This window comes from Elaeis guineensis, chromosome 11, assembly GCF_000442705.2.
Source record: "Elaeis guineensis isolate ETL-2024a chromosome 11, EG11, whole genome shotgun sequence".
Lineage (NCBI taxonomy): Eukaryota > Viridiplantae > Streptophyta > Magnoliopsida > Arecales > Arecaceae > Elaeis > Elaeis guineensis.
The window spans coordinates 35,873,460-35,887,084 of NC_026003.2; the positions used below are offsets into that span (position 1 = coordinate 35,873,460).

At 38.4% G+C, this 13,625-nt stretch overlaps 1 non-coding gene across 1 annotated transcript; it reads left to right on the plus strand.

Moving 5' to 3' along the window:
* Window positions 1-11,510: 11,510 nt before the first annotated feature.
* LOC140852742 (small nucleolar RNA R71) lies at window positions 11,511-11,616 on the plus strand. Its single transcript, XR_012135642.1, has one exon. It is a non-coding gene; the product is annotated as a small nucleolar RNA R71 (small nucleolar RNA).
* The last annotated feature ends 2,009 nt before the right edge of the window (window positions 11,617-13,625 follow it).

A 13,625-nucleotide genomic window follows, 5' to 3' on the forward strand; every position in this document is an offset into this window, starting at 1 on the left:
GGAGCCCATTGTTTTGTACCCTTAAGATGGTCTGGTAGAGTACCACGTCAACCGGACAGATACTATATTTCTTGATCTGGGACGGCGATCCTGTTGAACTTGATGAAAACGATGAGGATTCGATCACCTACATGGATGCAATGCAGAGACCTGACTCTGAGAAATGGCTAGAGGCCATAAAATCTAAAATAGAGTCCATGAAGGTCAACGATGTGTGGACATTGGTTGACCCACCCGAAGGAGTAAAACCCATAGGGTGTAAGTGGGTCTTCAAGAGGAAGAGGGGCGTAGATGGAAAGGTAGAGACCTATAAAGTCTGTCTGGTTGCCAAGGGATATCGTTAATGTTATGGTATAGACTATGATGAGATATTTTTCCTGTGGCAATGCTCAAATTTATTCGGATTATGCTTGCGATAGCTGTCCATCTGGACTATGAAATATGGCAGATGGATGTGAAGACAGCTTTTCTAAATGGAGAGCTGGGCGAAGAGGTGTATATGATACAACCTGAAGGGTTCACATCCATAGATGAGTCTAAGGTGTTTAGACTACAGAGGTCTATTTATGGACTTAAGCAGGCATCCCGGGGTTGGAACATACGTTTTGATAGGACGATCAAGACGTATGGCTTCAATAAGAACGGAGAAGAGCCCTGCATTTACAAGTGGGCTAATGGTCCAGTAGTGGTATTTCTTGTATTGTATATAGATGATATTCTCTTAATTGGGAATGATATCCCTGCATTATAAGGAATAAAGATTTGGCTGTCGTCACAGTTCTCCATGAAGGATCTAGGAGAAGCTTCCTACATCCTAGGGATGAGGATCTATAGGGATAGATCTAAAAAATTACTTGGCTTATCCCAGTCCACGTACATTGATACTATGCTGAAGAGGTTCAGCATGGAGAATTCCAAGAAAGGCTATCTACCGATAGGCCATGGAATTTCTCTCTCGAAGAGGAATTATCCGACAACACCTCAAGAGAGAGAGCGTATGGATAGAATTCATATGCTTCGACAGTGGAATTTATCATGTACGCCATGACATGTACACTATTAGATGTGGCATACTCACTAGGGGTAGTGAGTAGATACCAATCTGATCCAGGAGAGAATCACTGGAAGGATGTTAAAACCATCCTGAAGTATTTAAGAAATACTAAGGACCAGTGACTTGTTTATGGTGAATCGGACTTGAGACTTATAGGATTTATAGACTCTAGTTTCCAGTCTGATCACGATGACAGCAAGAGTGTGTCGAGATTTATTTTTACCCTTAATGGTGGGGCTGTTTGCTGGAAGAGTTCCAAGCAGCATACTGTGGCAGATTTAGTTTGCGAGGTAAAGTATGTCGCTGCATCAGATGCTGCCAAAGAAGCAGTGTAGCTGAGGAAATTCATCACCGAGCTCAGAGTAGCACCCTCCCTTGTTGGTCCAGTTCTGCTTTATTGTGACAGCTCTGGAGCCATTGCTCAGGTGAATGAACTGAAGGCACACCAGCAGACAAAATATATTCTGCGCTACTACCTTCTTATCCGAGAAATCATAGATAGAGGTGACGTCGACCTTCAGAAGATCGACGAGAAGGAGAACCTGGCTGACCCATTCACTAAAGCCATTACGGTGAAGGAGTTCGATGACTTCAAGTCAAAGATGGGTATTAGATCTGCACCGATTGGCTTTAGGTCAAGTGGAAGATTGTTGGGAATAGTATCCTAAAGCCAATCGTCAGCCTGTTGACGGTTGTGCTCTTTCTTATATTAGTATATGAATTATAAATTAATAAAAGTTATTTTGGTATTTTTCATCACAAATTTTTCATCTTCTAATGAACTCCTGTGTTGTGGTGAAGTCCTTAGGACTATTTAGACTCGACAAAGGAGGATTTGTCGTTTAGTCCTTAAACCTGTTTGTGACCAAATGATACGTTGTTACCAAGGACAACAATGTTTATCAAGCATAGGTCATTGTGTGCCATATGGGTTGGTTGTCCTTTTAACCAAGGAGTGTAGAGACACTGGTATGGCATACAGGTGAGATGTAAGGGTACATCTGCATTGAACGTGACGACTCTGGAGCTTTTTCTGCTGTCAAGATTTGCTCCGATGGGATATGGGTATAACTGTCCCTCCGACCTAAGACCGCCATGGTGACTTGCAAGCAACTCACTGCACTTAGGCACTGGACTACCTGAATTTCTAATTTAGTAACGGAAGGCTGCTGGGTGTAGTCAAGTACTTGACTTGTCGATGCGTGTGTCAAGATGGGATTGACCACTCCAGTTCAAGAGCTGTGTACAGTCGTGTTTCAATTTAGCAAAACCTTGGCCAGGATAGTCCTAGTGAGGAGTCACAGACTGTTTGAGTTGAGCACGATTCGGATGATCTGATCAGGGTTGACAGTTTAACCTTGAGTCATCCTATACACAGGGGTCAAAAGTGATGAATTATACAATAACCATATTCGCGTAGGTTCTGAATGTTACAATTGTGACTATTCGACCTATCCGAATGTCGGGTACCATTACTAGATGGTCACTTCGATTAGTAAGGAATTGGTTCCTGTGCTATCGGCTTAGGTTCGAACTGCGGGGTCACACACATTAGAGGTTCCTATCTGATCTGATGGCTGGTGATGAGTCCCACTGGACTGAGACTCTTCGACTAAGAGTCCTAATACTTGGAGACTCTGAGTCCTACATGTCTGAGACTCTGTAATCGAGAATCAAGATTCTTTGATCATGAGTTCCACACATTTTGGATACCGAGGTCAAGAGTTCCACTAGTTTGGGACCTTCGATCAAGGTTTCATATCGATGGACTTTCATGCCCTATTGCCCATCGAATTTGGACTCAATATTTATGAGAGGTTTAATTAGTATTTGATCACTAATTAGCTCAATTTGATTGAGTAATTATTTTTGGATCAAGTCCAATTGAATTGGATTCAGTTGGGTTTGACCCGATTAGGTTAAGAGTTGACCTAATCGCCAAGGTGGTTTGGTCCCTGATCTGATCAAGGGTTGGGCTTAGTCAATTTTTGATTTGATTAAGATTTTATTGAGCCTAATTAAGTCTAATTGTGTTGGGTTTAACTTAGTCTAATTGTGCCTAATCTATTTTGATAAAGTTGGTTCAGTTAGATTGGTTTAAAATTTTAAACCACCTTTGACTTATCTCCCTGCGCCACCTCACCCACCTGCACCTATTTGAATTCATGAGAAATAAGTTCTCGTGAATTTTTTCCCAAGCAGAAGCCTTCCCACGCCCTCCCTTGTGCGCCACTTGTGTGGATAAAGATTGATTAGTTGGCCATTCAAATTCAAATGATGTTTGAATTTGAATGAGCAACTAATCCCATGTGCCACCTTATCCACTTGTGTGCCACTTGCTCTACACGAGAAAAAGTTTCTGTGTAAACTCTCCACACACAAATAACCCATGCCCCCTTCTTCTCTCGCCTTGAGTGGATAAGGATAGGTTGGTTGGCATTTGAATTCAAATTCGATTTGAATTCAAGTGAGCAACCACCTAGCTTTATCCTCTCATGCGGTGAAGACGCAGTAAAGATGCGGTCTTGCACTATTTTTAAAAAAAAAAGAAGGTGGGGTATGCGTACAACTTTGTGAGAGAGAAAGGGTGGTGTGAGAAAGGCCTTCTGCATGAGAAAAGAAAAGAAAAGAAGAGAGAAAGGGCGCAGGGTCTTTTGTGAGTACCCTAGGGTTTCTGCCTAGGGTTCAGGAAGTGAGAAGGTGAGCTACGAGTGCTGTGAACCCACCAAACTTTAGAGAGAGCTTCATCAATCTCTCAAGTTCCTTTGCTGACGATCCAAAGTATCCGAGGAGTCGGCAGACACCGATCAAAGGAGTTCGATCAGCATCGGCCATCGAAAGGGTTCTGCAATGAACTAGCATTCGTGAGGAGCTGATCAGATCGAGAGCTTCGTGTGGATGATCCACGGAGGTCAGACATACTGTGTAGCTGTATTACAATGATCAGACCTTTCGACGATGATCAGACTGCAGCGATCGACTACCTGCACGAAGATAACATGTTCTGAACACATAACAGTAAAATTTACTGTAGAAGTTTAAATTTCAAATTTAAATGTATGCTATATATATCATATTTAGATCTTTGTGTAGGGTTAATACATGTTAATTAATTAGATTAATTAATAATTTTTATTGTAAAATTATAATTTTAAAAAAAAATTAAATTATCATTTTACCCCTGTACAGAAATTCCTAAAACAACCATATCCTTGGATTATGGCTCGTCCGTCCAGAGTATAGATTACGTTAACTCAACTACAAGTTAGAGACTTGAACTTGAAATGTAACAATCTATCTCTCCTAGTGCGTACCATATCTGTAGATCATGGCATGTCTGTAAAAAGAATAAATCATACATGTCAAATCCAAATCTCTAAGAAATAAGAAAGAATATTAAATGAGCATGAAGCATAAAACAATTCTTTATTTCATTGCATGAAAAATAAATACAAGATAAAGAAAATAAATCTATGTTGCAGGCTTCATCATCTTTCCGAGTTGAAGTAGTCTAGCCTTCCATGGAACTCTTGTGCGCTGACATCCTGGGATTGAGCAGATGGATTGCTTGGAAGGTTGGAGATGGAAGAGGAGGGCTGCTGTGTGATGGATGGTGGAAGATTTTTGGATGTTTGGAGAGCTAGGCTAGATGAAATATGGAATGAGAATGATGGAAGAAGAGATGGAGAATGGTGGTGTCCAGCATGTCCTCTTTCTTCGCTCTTGTGGTTTTCCTTTTAATAAAGCTCCAAGCTGCATCCGAGTCACGTAAATGCTTTCGCACCGCATTCTCGCGTCTATTCTGTAGCTCCCACATTAGTTCCACCTGCTTCATGACATCTTCGTTGCTAGCTTCTAACTCGCGCGCAAACCATGTGGATGCTGGTTTTATTAACCTGTCAGCTATGCATTTAAATCTCTCAGCTCTTGGTCCAGCATCCGCATCTAATTCCTGCACCTTACCAGCACTTGATCCCAACACTAAAAAGTCGCGTGCCATGCCAACCCACATACCAGCATAAGCCACGCGCCACTTCCTCTATTTATAGTTAACTTCCCAACACAAATCGCATGGATCCCATCTAAAAAGTTAGTTTTTATCATGTGAACTGCTTTCTTTTAACCCACTGGGAGGGTTGTGTGCTAAAAACCATGCACGTCCAAGCTTGCATACCATCTATTGACTTCATAACATGCCAAGCCTTGCATTAAATATATTTTAAAATTCATGCACATTTGCTTAGTCCATCAGGTGTTGTGATCTTAGAACTTGGATATGCACCTAATCGACTTGGATTCGAGCTCAGGCTTGGTCACATAGTCGATCTGTAATTAGGCCTTTATACTTGATAATTCCTAAAAAAAATAAAATAATAGAGATTAAATAGCACAGGTATAATACTTCTCGTGGCATAATTAATGTATTGATCACACCCCCAATTTGAACTTTTACTCATCCTCGAGTAAAATAGATAAATCAATAATACATATCAAATTATCCTAGAAATCAGAGTTATTGTGGCAATTCTAAGTCAATTGATACCCGACTAGATCATCAAAGGGATATTTCATTGGGTTATCAATTCTACCCATCTAGTGGTTGAGTGAAGTCCATAGAAATTTCTAGAGTTTTTTCTTTTGCCAACTTTCTACTTCACTCTTTAAGTCCTCTAACTTACTATAGGCTTAGTGTAGTGTCTTTTTGCATTTTAGTCCCCTTATACTTTTTTTTTTTAATGTGTATAGTCAGTGCAATGTCCTAACCCCTTAAGCTTTCTAATTGACCCTTATAGCGAGTTTTAAGCCAATGACTCCCAAACCAGTTGGCTTTAGGGCATTAGGTGTAGAACACCCCTCAGGCTTACTAACTTGAGTCAAAAAGACTATGAGTTAAGACTAACTTTACAAGAGGTTCTTTCACATTCCCACCTTTTGACGCGAACCATAATGCTTACTTAGGCGAAAGGGCTCGGTTACTCAGTAAGAAATGCTAAAAACCTATTTTATTAATCTAAGTAGACTGTAAGGTGAACTTTATGCATACTTTGATTTTTCCACTTATACCCTCATAAAGTAGATTCTTTATTGAGATCATTGGGCCGAAGGTTTTGAAATTACTTTAGAATTTGTTCTGGTCTAAAACCTACCATTTATTGAGTTTTCTTAATAATTTGCCCCTCAATATCTCTAAAATTATCTAAATCGTTAATCATTTGTCAGTTAGAACACCTGATTTACTTCAAATCAAGATAAAATTTGGTATACAAAACTGATTATGGTCATACTTGAGGACTTGATTAATTTAATTATTCTCTCCCCCCCAACTTTATTTCCATTGCCCCCAATGGATGAAGAAAATAACAAAGTAGAATAGAGAAAGAAATTACAAGGAAAGATACCACCTGGATTTGATGTGCTCGTTCATTGTTAGGTGAGGGATTCTTCCTTTGTAGGCATGATTGGTTCATGACTCCATCTGGGCTTTGGATGAGATGCTCCCCCCAACTTGGCTGATTGCCTTTTTTGGATTTTTCTATGAAAAGAAAAGAAGCTAGATAATTAAAAAAAATGTATAAACTAGGTTGCCTCCCAGGAGCGCTAAGTTTAAAGTCTTCAGTCAGACTGAACTGAATATCATGGTGGTACTAGATCCATTAGATCAACAGATTCAATTAATTCTTCATCGCTAATTTTATTTTTGTAAGGTTTCAATCACTGACCATTTACTTTAAAGGTGTTCTCCTGTTTAGGATCTCTGAGTTCTATGGCTCCATAGGGAAATACTTGAGTTACAATGAAAGGTCCGTTCCAACATGAACAAAGTTTACCAGGAAAAAGTCGCAACCTAGAATTGAAGAAACAAACTTTTTGATTGGGCTCGAACATTTTTTGTGCAATAAATTTATCATGGTATGTTTAGTTCGAGCCTTATAAATTCTGACATTCTCATACGCTTCATTGCGTAGCTCTTCAAGTTTATTTAGTTAAAGTCTCCTATTGGAACCCGTATTTTTCATATCAAAGTTAAATTGCCGTATGGCCCAAAATGGCGATGTTCCAATTCTACCAATAGATGACAAGCTTTATCGAATATAAATCGATAAGGAGACATTCCTATGGATGTTTTAAAAGCAGTACGGTAAGCCCATAATGCATCATCCAAGCATGCTGACCAGTCTTTTCTATCGGGTCTTACCATTTTTTCAAGAATATGCTTGATTTTCCTGTTGGAGACCTCAACTTGGCCACTTGTCTGGGGGTGATAAGGTGTGGCAACTTTATGGTTATTCCATATTTTTTTATTAGCGTGTCAAAGTGCTTATTCGTGAAGTGTGTACCCCCATCGCTAATTATGCTCTTGGGCATCCAAATCGACTAAAGATGTTATGCTGAATGAACTTGATCACGACTTTGTGATCATTAGTTTGGGTTGCCATAGCCTCTATCCATTTTGATACGTAGTCCACTACTACCAAAATGTACTCAAATCCAAATGAGGAGGGAAAGGGTCCCATGAAATCAATTTCCTAAATATCAAAAATTTCTACTACAAGAAGTATAGGGGATAGGGGCATCATATCTTTTCTCAAATATTCCCTATTTGCTTGCATCGCAGGCAATTACGACTGAATTCATGTGCATCTTTGAATAGTGTCGGCCAATAAAATTCACTCTGCAACACCTTTGCTGCAGTTTTCCTTCCACTAAAATATCCCCCACATGCTAGCGAGTGGCAAAGTTAAGAATACTTTGGACTTCACACTCAGGACACAACGTTAGATTACTTGATCTGGGCAATATTTGAACAACTCTGGTTCTTCCCAGAAATAGTACTTTACTTGGAAGAAAAATCTATTTTTCTCTTATTGGGTCCAATGTGATGGTATTTGTCCCACTGCCAAGTAATTGACTATATGAGCGAACCAGGAAAGACCAGTGGAAGAGATTGAAAAGAGTTGTTCATCTGGAAACCTATCTCTAATCATTTCTTTATTGTGTTCTACCAGGATCCTAGAAATGTGATCTGCTACCAAGTTTTTGGAGCCTTTTTTGTCTAAAATTTCTAAATCAAATTCTTGTAATAGAAGGATCCATCTAATCAGCCTAGGTTTTGTATCTTTATTGGATAGCAGATGTTTCAGTGCTGCATGATCGGAGTATACTAGGACCTTGGAGCACAAAAGGTATGATCTAAATTTATCTAGAGCAAACACAACAGCGAGTAACTCTTTTTCAGTCGTGGTGTAATTCAATTGAGCATCTGAAAGAGTTTTTTACTTGCATAATAAATTACATACGGTTTTCGATTAAATCTTTGCCCAAGGACTATCCCTACAGCATAATCAGAAGCATCCCACATGATTTCAAATGGTAGGGTCCAATCTGGAGATTTTATGATTGGTGCAGTGGTTAAGGCAGTTCTAAGTTTATTGTAAGCGGTTAGGCAATCTTCATTAAAATCAAAAGAATTTTCCTTGGCAAGCAAGTTGCACAAGGGTCGTGAGATCTTGCTGAAATCCTTAATGAAGCGCCTATAGAAATATGCGTGGCCTAGGAAGGATCGTACTTGTTTAACCGAGGTTGGGGGAGGTAATTTCAAGATTACTTCAACCTTTGCTTTATCTACTTCGATCCCCGCTTGGATACAATATGTCCAAGCACGATTCCCTCACAAACCATAAAATGGCTCTTCTCCCAACTTAAAACCAAATTTGTCTCTATACATCGTTGGAGAACCTTGGCTAGGTTCTGAAGACAATCATCAAAGGTAGAGCCAAATACCAAAAAATCATCCATGAAGATCTCTAAAAATTTGTCGACCATATCAGAAAACATGGCCAAAATGCACTGTTGAAAAGTGGCTGGTGCATTGCAGAGACCGAATGGCATACGTCTAAATGCAAATGTTCCATATGGGCATGTGAAGGTAGTCTTTTCTTGATCAGTAGGGAATACCAGGATCTGGTTATATCTCGAATATCCATCTAGAAAATAGAAGAAACTTTATCCTGCTAGCCGTTCTAAAATTTGGTCAATAAAAGGTAAAGAAAAATGATCTTTCTTAGTAACGACATTCAGCTTTCGATAGTCCACACATACTCGCCAACCAGTTGTTGCACGAGTAGGAATTAATTCACCCTCGTTATTCTCTACTATGGTAATACCTAACTTCTTAGGTACTACTTGGGTTGGACTAACCCATTGGCTATCCCAAATTGGGTAGATAATTCTAGCATCTAGCTATTTCACTACTTTTTTCATGACTTCCTGCATATTCAGATTCAATCTTCGTTGCATGTCCCTATGTGGTTTTGCCTTAACCTCATAGTGAATGTGATGCATGCAAACAGAAGGATCTATACCCTTCAAATCGGCAATCGACCACCCTATAGCCTCTTTATGCTTTTTGAGCACCCTTATAAGTTTGTCTTCCTGGTCAGTAGTTAGGTCAGATGCAATGATCACTGGAAGGGTATCATTGGGTCAAGAAATGAATATTTCAGCATGGCAGGAAGAGGCTTTAGTTCTAGAGTAGGTGGTGCTTCTAAGGGTGGTACCAGAGGACTTGATTGAGTTGGTAATTGTTCATATTTTACAGTCCAAGGGGGAGTGGTGCTAAAATTGGGAGGTTCTAGCAAAGCATGTATTTCTTCAGTGTATCCATCGATATCAAAATTATTCATTCCAAAATATGTTAGACATGCCTATAAAGGATCTGAGTTAAGTAAGGCAAGAGCTTTATCTTTTACAACTTTCTTTAACAAGTTGATCTCATTATGGTCGTACGTAGGTGGTCCCTGAGATGCATTGAAAATATTCAACCTCAACTTCTTATTTCCGAAAGATACATTCATAACCCCAGTCCTACAATTTATACAAGCATTAGTGGTTGCTAAGAAGGGTCTACCTAGGATGATCGGTATTTGGCTAGGGTTGCTACCAGATTCCATATCCAGCACAAGAAAGTCAATAGAAAAATAGAATTCATCTACTTTCACCAACACATCTTTCAGCATTCCTCGGGGTACCTTAATAGATCGTTCTGCTAGTTGTAAGATCACTGTCGTGGATTTTAACTCTCCAAATCCAAATAGGTCATATACAGAGCTCGGGAGAAGGTTGACACTTGCACCCAAATCTAATAATGCCTTCTTAATCATGAGGTTCCCTATGACACAAGAAATAATTGGGGTACCTAGATCTTTCAGTTTGGGTGGGGCAATTTGCTGAAAAACTGAGCTGGCCTGCTCAGTTAGGTGGACTTTTCTTGGTATCTGTGCCTTTGATTTTCGTTTCTGTGTACACATGTCCTTTAGAAATTTGGTATAGGTCGAACTTGCTTAATGGCATCGAGAAGGGATAAGATTATCTGGACCTATTTAAACAGTTCCAACATTTCATTCATTTTTATACCCTTCTTATCAAGAGGCAGAGGGGATTCTAAAACACTAGAAATGGAGCCTTAGGTGCATGTGCTGGGTTAACAGGTTCTTTCCTCTCTTCAGATTTCTTCTTTTCTGGTGTGGCTAGAATTGGTTGCTCTTGTTGTTGGGTTATTTCAGGTTGATTTAAGGTTTTTCCACTTCTAAGGGTCATAATCGATTTGGCATGTTCGAGAAAAGTTTCAGGACCAATGGTGCTTTCAGCCATGTACTATCCTTTTGGGTTATTAATAGGCTGACTAGGTAATTTACCTTCTTTCCTCCTACTGAAAGCTGTTGCTAGCTAACCTATCTAGGTCTCTAGCTTTGCTATTGATTGCGTATGGGAGTGAAGGAGTTGGGTATTCATTTCTAGTCCTTTAAGTGCTTGCAGCACCTTTTCTTCGAAAGCCAAGTTATGAGTACTCGGGGTGGGTTAAGGAGGGTTCTGGTATTGTGATTGAGATAGATGCCTATAAGCCGCATCCAATAACCTGATCTTTGTTGCACTAGAGGAACCACCTATTGTGATTTCCATGAGAAATTTGGATGGTTTCTCCATCCTGGATTGTACGTACTAGAATAGGGGTTGTTCCTTGGTCTATGAGTAGTTTGGGCTGATGGACTTGTTCTTATACATATTCAGAAAACTGTGGTGCAACTGGACAATCATTCACACAATGAGTGGGGCACGAACATAATGCACATATATCTTGCATCTGATAAGATGGAGAAGAGGAATGTCCCATACTTAATAATCGATCTAACTTTTGGGACAATTCATCTACCTTATGATGGATATCTATTGAGTTTCCTACTTCATATATTCTACCTCTCTTTGGGTTTAACATGGGTTTATCTCTAATGGAGGCAGACATATGATGTAATAAATTTTTACTTAAAATTTCAAACAGTTGCCATGCCTCTTCCTCACTTTTGAGCATGAATGTTCCACCGCATGATGCATCGACCATTTATCGATGTCTTTCAGATAGCCCATCATAAAAATATTTGGATTAACTGCCACTTGGGTACAGCATGGTGGGGATATTTTCTAATAAGGTCCTTTAACCTCTCCCATGTTTCATGAAATATTTCTCCATCTAATTGGGAAAAACTAGTTATGGCTTTTCTTATTTGATTAGTTTTTTCTATGGAAAAATATTTCTTGAGAAACTCTCCTTGCAGCTGGTCCCAGGTTGATATAGTCATGGAATCCAAAGTATGTAGCCAGTATTTGGCTGTCCTTAAGTGAGAAAGGAATAATTTTAACCTTAGAGCATCATCGGAGAAGTTATGAATCTTGACAGTTGAGCATATCTCAAGAAATTCTTCAAGATGTTTATAAGGGTCCTCATTATTAAGTTCATAAAATGAAGGTAACATTTGGATTATACTGGACTTAATTTCATATTGGGTGGCCTCCACAGGGGGCACTTGAATACAAGGAGAGTACATATATATGGAAGGAGTAAAGTACTCCTTCAACTGCCTAGGTGGATCATTCTCCTGATTTCGTTTCATGTTTTTACGTCTGTTGACTCTAAAGGTTCTTTGTATTTCTGGATCAAAAGGTTGGATTTCTGATCGTAACGATCTACGACCGAGCATACACCCTACAATTATACTTTAGAGCAAACACAAAAAATTTTAGTTTTTATAATATATATATATATATTTTAATAAAGTGAGAAAAGAGTGAAGAAATCTAAAGAGAAGAACCTAAGAATCTTAAATCTATGAAAAGAAAGAAATTAGTTAATGTTTGGATGTTAATTGCAATCAACTTAAACAAGCATAGACTCTCTATGCTAGGGTTAACCTAGATCTAGACAGCTCCTATCTTTCAAGACCGTCTTTGAGCACTCCAAGCTCAAGACTGACTAACTGACTCGGTCAGGTAAGTGTAAGATGTGGGAGGTTTCCTGCTCGTTGCTTTTCTTAGACACCAACTGAGTTGGCTAGGTCAGTCAATGGAACCAATTGAAAACCACTTTCTCTAACCACTTGCCTTAAACATCGAGCAATTAATCAATCCGCACTCGGTTCAACTCTAGAGCTTTCTTGTCCTATTGAGCTCAAAATTTTTAGGGCTGACGTCTAGTTGATTTTAAAATTAAGGCTTGGTTTAATGCGAAATGAAGGATATGATTTTTGGATCAAGAAAGGGTGATCAAATCTTCACCTTATCTGATTAATGGGTTATTGCCCTTAAGATTAATTATGGAGATGAGATGCAACAAACCAAGATGTCCAATCTTCATAATTAGTATACAGTCAAGACTAAATTAAATCAATTTATTTCTCTTTTTAGATTTTATGATTAAGTATTTAATTTTCTAAATGGCTTATGAGGTGTCAATGTAGAGATAAATTTTTTTTAAGCAATTAAAATAAAAAGAAAATTTTAATTATATTAAAAGTTAACTCAAGAATATAAAGAAAATAAACTAAAGCAATTCAGTAAGTAAGCAAATATTTATAATATTTTTTTTATATATCAAGAGAACAAAAAGCAAACAAGTAAATAAAGTAGTTAACTAAAAAGACTATAAATTAAAGAAAGTAATAAATATTTTTTAAAAAAAAAAATCAACCGTGCCAAGATCCCTGGCAACGGTGCCAAAATTTGATGCACATCGTCAGGACACCAAAAATAAACCTAATTCTAACTGACTACGTAGCTAGGATGAATTAGGATCATTTCACAGGGATCTTAGATAATTATTTATAATTAATAAAGAAAGAGAAGATTGATTTTAATTAATTACTAAGAAAATAATAATTTAAGTTTAATTCACGAAAGAAAATTGAATAGGAAAGAAACCTCAAAAATTCAGAATCCACCATGTAAAATAGATTCTATTTTTTTTTACTTTTGTATCGCAATGATGAGATTTGTAATTCAGAAGCAGTGTAATTTATCTTGCATAGGTACGAACCATATCCTAGGATTATGGCTCGTCCGTCCAGAGTATAGATTACCTTAACTCAACTACAAGTTAGAGACTTGAACTTAAAATGTGACAATCTATCTCTCCTATCGCATACCGTATCTATAGATCACGGCATGTCTGTAAAAAAATAAATCATACATGTCGAATCCAAACTCTAAGAAATAAGAAAGAATATTTAATGAGCATGAAGCA